The sequence below is a fragment of the Gossypium hirsutum genome, chromosome A01 (genome assembly GCF_007990345.1).
Source record: "Gossypium hirsutum isolate 1008001.06 chromosome A01, Gossypium_hirsutum_v2.1, whole genome shotgun sequence".
In the NCBI taxonomy this organism is placed as follows: Eukaryota; Viridiplantae; Streptophyta; class Magnoliopsida; order Malvales; family Malvaceae; genus Gossypium; species Gossypium hirsutum.
In genome coordinates, this window is record NC_053424.1 from 30,959,972 (window position 1) to 30,965,880 (window position 5,909).

The 5,909-nt window shown below is 37.9% G+C and overlaps 1 non-coding gene across 1 annotated transcript; it reads right to left on the reverse strand.

Moving 5' to 3' along the window:
- Positions 1-4,380: 4,380 nt before the first annotated feature.
- LOC121208397 (small nucleolar RNA R71) lies at positions 4,381-4,487 on the reverse strand. Its single transcript, XR_005903416.1, has one exon. It is a non-coding gene; the product is annotated as a small nucleolar RNA R71 (small nucleolar RNA).
- Between the last annotated feature and the right edge of the window lie 1,422 nt (positions 4,488-5,909).

A 5,909-nucleotide genomic window follows, 5' to 3' on the forward strand; every position in this document is an offset into this window, starting at 1 on the left:
ATGTGATAAGGCCTAATGGCCGATGTGATGAATGTGAAAGTGTATATATGTGATAAGGCCTAATGGCCGATCTGATGAATGTGAAAGTGTATATATGTGATAAGGCCTAATGGCCGATGTGATGAATGTGAAAGTGTATATATGTGATAAGGCCTAATGGCCGATGTGATGAATGTGAAAGTGTATATATGTGATAAGGCCTAATGGCCGATGTGATGAATGTGAAAGTGTATATATGTGACAGGGCCGAGTGGCCAACGTGATGGATGTGAAAGTGTATAAATGTGATAAGTCCCGAAGGGCATTTGTGTCAGTACTATATCCGGGTTAAAACCCCGCAGGCTTTATGCGAGAATATTATCACTGATTAATGTCCGTAAGCTTCGTGCTCGTACTATATCCGAGCTCTAAAGACCCGATGACTACGTATGGGGATTTTCTCCTGGTAAGACCCGATAACTTCGTGTGGAGATTATGTCCGGGTAAGACTTCGTAATAAGAATTGCTTATAAATATACTCAATGCGAAAGGTTAAACAGGTATGTACTCCAAGTTTATATGTGAGCTTGATTTGCACTAAATCATAAGGTAGTTATGTGATGCATACGAGAGCAATCTATGAGACTATTCCTATGATTATGTGACATCGGATCAGTGTGAGAGGTTATGTGAAATCATACGATATATCTATGTCACATGAGCTCACTTTTATGTGAAAGTTTATCTGCCTATTGTATATGATGAGATGTGCATATTCGGTAAAGGGATGGTATGCCCGAAGGAAGAGTGAAATAGAAATACGAACAACTATGTTATAATTTGATTGTTATCTGTTGACACTGCTTAAAACTTACTAAGCATTGTAATGCTTACTCCGTTTACTCTGTTTCCTCTGTTTTATAGATCTCATTGCGAAGCTACAGGCTCGGGGATCGTCAGCAACTAGTCACACTATCACTATCCACTGCTTGTTACTGTCATGTTTAGAACTATTTTATGGCATGTATAGAATAGACTAGTGGCGGAAGAATATTTTTGGTTAATGTATATAAGCCATGCGAAAATGGCATCTTTTGAATGTTTACTTAGTGAAGTTTAAATTTTATCTCTGGCTGTGCTTAGTACTTATTTAAATGAATGATCTTTATTTCAAGAAAAAGTTTAAAATTTTACTGTTCTGACATGAGTTACAAGTCTGGTAATGCCCCTTACCTATTCTGGCGACGGGTACGGGATAGGGGTGTTACATTTTGTATGGCGAGATATGCCAAGTATTCACTGATCACAAAAGTCTCAAGTATTTAATGACATAGAAGGAATTGAATCTACAACAACGAAGGTGGCTAGAGCTAATAAAGGATTATGAGCTGATAATTGACTATCACCCGAGAAAGGCGAATGTAGTTGCCGACACTTTGAGTAGAAAATCATTGTTTGCCTTGAGAGCCATAAATCCTAAGCTGACGGTATCTAATTTCTAGCAGAGTTGAGAACTAGACCGATATATCTCCAAAAGATCCGTGAAGCTCAGAAAGATGATAAGGAGTTGCAATTGAAGATGGTTTAGTGGAAGACGGGAAAAGAATCCAAATTTCATATTAGTACTGAGGGGTGCATAATCTTCAGAGATAGAGTTTGTGTACCCAAGAACAATGAACTTATTTAGGAGATTCTGTGAGAGGCACATAGTAGTTTTTTGTCAGTCCACCCGGGTAGTGAAAAATGTACCACTACCTAAAGAAAATGTACTGGTGGTCAGGGATGAAAAGAGATATTTCAGAGTTCGTTTCCAAGTGTCTTGTATGTCAGCAAGTAAAGGCTGAACACTAAGTACCTTCGGGTCTACTTCAGCCTATAATGGTCCTCGAGTGGAAGTGGAATCGGATCACTATGGATTTTGTGACTGTTTTGCCAGTAACCCCAAAGAAAAATGATGTTGTTTGAGTTGTTGTGGATAGGTTAACAAAGTCAGCACATTTTATACCAGTGCGTACTGACTACTCCCTTGACAGGTTGGTTGAATTGTACGTTTCTGATATTGTGAGACTATATGGGGTTCCCTTCTCGATTGTTTCAAATAGGGACCCGAGATTTACCCTGAGGTTTTGGAAAAAGTTACAAGAGGCTTTGGGAACAAAGTGGAGTTTTAGCACAGCATTTCACCCGCAAATAGACGGCCAGTCGGAAAGACTGATTCAGATTTTAAAAGACATGTTACGATGTTGTGTTCTTAAGTTTCAAGGCAATTGGGAAAGGTACTTGCCGTTGGTTAAATTCTGATAAAACATAATTTATACATATTTTTACCCCATGCCTAACGCATTTATGGATGGTTTCTCCTTAGATTTGGTGAATTTGATACTCTTAATCCTTTAATTTCATGTTTTATACTTAGGAGAGCATAGGAGAGTAAAAAGAGCGAGAAACGGGTCAAAAACGGAGAAAATGGACCGACATGGGAAAACAACATGTCCTGGACCCCCTTACACGGGCGTGTCACATGGGCGTGTCACACGATCGTGTCAATTTGGCAGGATCAAAGCACGACTTACACGGGTGGATCACAGCCCGTGCCCATTTAACAGCCTTGACCACGGCCTTCAGTAATCGCACATGGGCGTGTCACACAAGCGTGTTTCTGCCGAACCCAAGTTTAGTCCAATTCGGAAAAGGCCAATTTTCAGGGCTCTTAGGCATTCCAAAGCCTATTTAAACACTTGAGGAGGCACTTAGGAAAAGGGAGGCAGAGGAGGAAGCAAGGAATTACTTAAAGAAAGCCGATTGATCCATCTCAAAAGCTGAATTCATCATTAAGACTGGAGATGTCCCTTCAAATTCCTTCAGGAGTTTTGGGTTTTCTTATGTTTTGTTATCTTTATGCTTTTGAGATGTTTTCTTTCATAAGTATGAACTAAACCCCTAAATACCTAAGGAGAATGAAACCTAAGATAGATATTGTTATTATTAACTGAATTGTATGATAAATATTTGACTTGTTCTTAATTATGTGTTCTTAATTCTTGTTTTTATATTCCAGGATATTGATTCAAGTTAAGCTCTTATTCAAAGGAGGAATAGACCCTGTCTAAGGGTAAATTTGTCATAATTAAGTGGAGTTGATTGTGCGCCTAAAGATAGGGTGACAAGATTTTATCGGATTAGGGTAAAACCTAATAAGGGAATCCATAGATCAAGTTAATGCAATTCTAGGGTGTTAATTAGAAAGAGATTTCAATTATTCAACCTAGGGTTAGACGTTATTAGTCTCGAGAGAGATAATAATATAACTTAGGGATTTCTACGGATCAAGTCAAATGAATAAATCGTCTGATTCAAAGTCAAATAACAAGTGAAGTCTAGGTGGATTTGTCCTTAGGTATTGTCTCAATCAATCAAATTTTCCCAAAATTATTTTCCGAAGTTTTTCTTTCTGTGCATTCTTAGTTAGCAATTAGTTTAGACAACCAAACCTCTTAAATCTTAGGCTAGATAATAAAAAAGAAAGTAAATACTAGTACTCGTAGTTCCTTTGGGTTTGACAATCCGGTCTTGCTGAACTATACTACTGTTCGATAGGTACACTTGCCTTAATCGTGATAATAAGTTAGTCACAAGAATGTTTCATTTATAAATCTTTAAAACCTATTACGAATATCACGCATCAAGTTTTTGGTGCCGTTACCGGGGAACTAGGATATTAGGAAAACTCGATTTTTATTACTTTAGCCACTTTACTTTTATTACAATTTAAATTTTTATTTTTTTCTAATTTTTCTCTTATTTCCTTCTGACAGGTTTTTCTAGTTTATGACTAGAAGAAACCCGTCAGGACCACTACTTTTTGACAGTGAGATCGACTGCACAGTTCACAGGAACTGGAGAGAAATAAGGGGAAGCCTAAGATACACAAAGGACGAGCAAGAAGACGATTCCTCAACCACAACCGAGGAGATGGATGAAAACCAAGAAAATCCGCTACCTCCTGCAATTGCTATTAATCAGAATCCTGCTCCGTGCACTATGTATGATTATGCTAAACCTTCTTTAATAGGAACTGAATCGAGCATAGTTAGACCGACTATAGCCATAAATACTTTTGAACTGAAACCTAACATAATTCAAATGATACAACAGTTTGTTCAGTATGATGGTTTGTAGGACGAGGATCCCAACGCTCACTTGGCAAACTTTTTGGAACTATGTGATACAATTAAAATTAATGGAGTTTCTGATGACGCCATTCGCCTTCGGTTGTTTCCCTTTTCGTTAAGGAATAAGGCTAAACAATGGTTGAACTCGTTACCACGGGGGTTAATCACTACTTGGGAACAAATGACCGAAAAGTTTTTATTAAAATATTTCCCATCGGCTAAAATGGCTAAATTACGTAATGATATATCTTCCTTTGTGCAGATGGATTTAGAAACACTCTACGATGCATGGGAGACATACAAGGACCTCTTGAGAAGGTGCCCTCACCATTGGTTAGCACTTTGGCTACAGGTTTAAATGTTTCTGAATTTATTAAGGAGATGTCACTCAATAACTATCAATGGCAAGTTATGAGAACAGAGCCGGCAACAGCATCTGGTGTTTTCAACCTCGATGCGGTTACTATGCTATCTAACCAAGTAGAACTCTTAAATAAAAAGATTGAGGGTTTGTGTGGTTCTACTCAGGTACATCCAGTGCTGAAATGAGATTTGAATGGAGGAAGACCATGCACAGAATATCAACCCTTCAATCCTAACATCGAGGAGGAACAAGTCCAATATATAGGTAACAATAATTCTAGACCCCAAAATAACCCGTATAGCAACACCTATAATGCAGTTTGGAGGAACCATCCCAATTTCTTGTGGGGCGATCAAAGAAATCAAAGGCCACAACATCCTCCTCCGGGTTTTCAACAACCACATTACCAGTAAGAAAAGAAGTCGAACCTTGAGGAGATGTTAACAAAATTCATCTCGGTGTCAGAAACTCGTTTCTAGAATACTGAAATAGTTCTTAAGAATCAACAAGCATCGATCCAAGGGCTCAAAACTCAGATAGGTCAGCTCGCTAAATTGATATCTGAATGACCACTAGGAAGTCTACCTAGTAACACTGAACCCAACTGAAAAGAACACTGAAAGCAGTTACACTAAGGAGTGGGAAAGTGTTAGTTGAATCTAAAAAGAAGCCACCACAAGAAGCTAATAGAAAGGAGGTCGAACCCAAAAACAATGGCAACCTAATGCCAAAAGAATATAAACCACCAATCCCATACCTGGAAAAGTTGAAGAAAGACCGCATGGATGCACAATTCGGTAAATTTCTTGAACTTTTTAAACAACTGCATATTAACTTACCTTTTGTTGAAGCTATATCGCAGATGCCTACATATGCAAAATTCTTAAAGGAGCTTCTAACAAACAAAAGGAAGTTTGAAGACTTATCCACAGTGGAATTTAATGAGGAGTGCTCAGCCATACTCCAAAATAAATTGCCAGGCAAACTGAAAGATCCAGGAAGTTTTACTATTCCGTACTTAATCGGTAGTTTGAATGTTGATAAAGCACTAGCTGATTTAGGCGCCAGCATTAATTTGATGCCATATAAAATGTTTAAACAACTTGGTCTTGGGGAACCTAAACCCACTAGGATGAGTATTCAATTAGCTGATAGATCTGTTAAATATCCTAGGGGATTTATAGAGGACGTACTTGTAAAAGTAGATAAATTTATATTCCTTATTGATTTCGTTGTGCTTGACATTGATGAAGATGTTGAGGTGCCTTTAATTTTAGGTCAACCATTTTTAGCCACTGCTAGAGCTGTAATTGATGTGGGTGATGGTAAATTGGTACTTAGAGTAGGTGATGAAGAGATAATTTTTAAAATTTATGATGTCATGAGATTTTCTA